At 36.2% G+C, this 1,984-nt stretch overlaps 1 long non-coding RNA gene across 2 annotated transcripts in view; it reads right to left on the bottom strand.

Moving 5' to 3' along the window:
* Window positions 1-323: 323 nt before the first annotated feature.
* The window catches only part of LOC117117069, a 3,859-nt gene continuing 2,198 nt past the window's right edge, over window positions 324-1,984 (bottom strand). Inside the window, exons 4-5 of one of the 2 annotated variants that reach the window (XR_004446853.1) lie at window positions 1,866-1,927; window positions 324-862 (exon numbers count right to left, since the gene is read on the bottom strand). This is a non-coding gene — a long non-coding RNA (uncharacterized LOC117117069). The remainder of the gene's footprint in view (window positions 863-1,865; window positions 1,928-1,984) is intronic. The other variant, XR_004446852.1, reaches the window with a different exon arrangement.

Here is a 1,984-nt window from a genome sequence, read left to right as displayed (position 1 = left end):
TTTCTATGTCTGGTTCCTTCCTGGCCCCAACCGAGTTCAACAAGCCGAAGTCTAATATAATAAGTCATTAAATAAATAAGATTTAATTAATATTATATTAGCGCAGGCACCTTACGCCTATCTGTACATGCGGAGTAATATGGTTTAGGTCAGAGGTCATGCCTTTCGGTTAGAGAGTGTATCCTAGCTACGAGACGCTCTCCGACAATTAATATGGCGCCAGTTCAGACAAGAGGTGTCTCTCTAAACTTTTGGTTAAATTTATCCCACCTCCACCCCTGATTAATACATACTAGGCCTGTCTCTTATACACATCTTAAATTTCTATTGTGAGCGCTGTGCGCTGATTTCTTTCTCTATAGATGCGTGCTCAGTACTACAAGACTATGTAGAAAAAGTCCTCGCGATATTTCACAAGTATTGTAAGCAAAACTCATCTGTAAACAATTTCTAACAACCCCTTACACTCCCAACAAGCTACTAGCTTTTCTTATTCTTATCTATAAATTATGCTCAACCATATCCTTCACCATCAATACAGGTGACATGTAAATATATTAAAAACATTAAAAAACAGGTGAAATTGTAATCAAAGTAAGACAATCAAGTCTGCCAAATTACTGTACACTACAAAACATAGGCTACAATATAAATGGGTATCCAAGTACAGTACTGTATATAAAATTGCCTACATTAATAACTATTTCACGCTACGTCACAATTACAGTTTAATGGTACATCAATAATATGTCTACATTAGCCCCTTTACCTGCGCGAAAATTAATAATCCCAAATCGCTATAATATGTATTTACTCTTTCGTTGTCAGTATGCCGTTACGTTTCGGTGTTTTTCTCCATGAACTGAAATTATATAGAGAGAAAACGTAATTAAGGATTATATAAAATTAATATTACAACAACTAGCACCTTCAAAACTTCAACACTAACAAACACTCCATAATATCATCCGTAACACTGCTATCGGTAGTAGTCCTAGTGGTCGGGAAATATTTTTTCTCTCTATTTATGTGGTGGTTATTACATTCTTTCCTTGATCTAAGGACCCCTACCCACGATACCACACATAATGCCAATTCCCTCTCTCGGTACAAATTATAATTATTTGTGACACTTGTAAATTACTTGACGGGAATAGGATACTCATAGAGAAGCGCGGGCATTTTTTTTCTCCAGGAAATGGGAGGGCATTCTTATTTCTCAGTCAGCTGTATATGTTTCCGGGAATTCCTCATATCCACATTACCTCACTACTAGCCTATGTTTGGGTTCTGGACACGGATCTTATTATCAGAGCCGTAGATAGAGAGAGTTTGGCCAACTTGGCACATGGCGCCATGTTGTTACCAAGCGTGCGTGCGTGCGTATTAGCTTTATAACACTGATGTTGTATAAACTTTCTTTTATTTATTCTGTTTATGAGGACAATTCAATTATGGGATTTTTAATATATCCTATCGCGTTAGTTTGTGGCTCGCCAATGTTTTGTTTTGGTGACGAAGATCATAGATGTCAAAGTTGAAATGTAATCGTAACTGCGAGAGGACGCCCACGTTGCGTTGTTACAAAATGTGCACGCAGAAATCGCTGAGAACTCTATCTTGTTATTATTGGTTCTGGAATCTGCAGTGTTTATGATAGCACTGTCTCACTGTGTTTTGGTCTTTTCAGCAACCCCAAATCCCCCCACTAGGCTATATGCAGATACAAGTTTTCTGCATGTAATTAAAACTTATCTGCTTTTTATTATTTAGTTTACCGTATCTATTATTAAAACAATATAATATTGTTGCATATCTATTATTATTGCTGTTAACGTACATTAGTAATGGAATTGAATAAGTACCTTCTACATCTTTAATCTGATTCTGTGTAATTCTCACGATAGAATCCATCGATACCGTACACCTGGAATAATGAACACAATATACAAACATTACTACTGTTCCGTTTAAAGTATATATA

The sequence above is a fragment of the Anneissia japonica genome, unplaced genomic scaffold (assembly GCF_011630105.1).
Source record: "Anneissia japonica isolate Jap-2015-1 unplaced genomic scaffold, ASM1163010v1 scaffold288094_len592898_cov174, whole genome shotgun sequence".
NCBI classification, from domain to species: domain Eukaryota; kingdom Metazoa; phylum Echinodermata; class Crinoidea; order Comatulida; family Comatulidae; genus Anneissia; species Anneissia japonica.
Note: the sequence above shows the minus strand (reverse complement) of the source record. Positions and strands in the feature narration are given on the sequence as shown.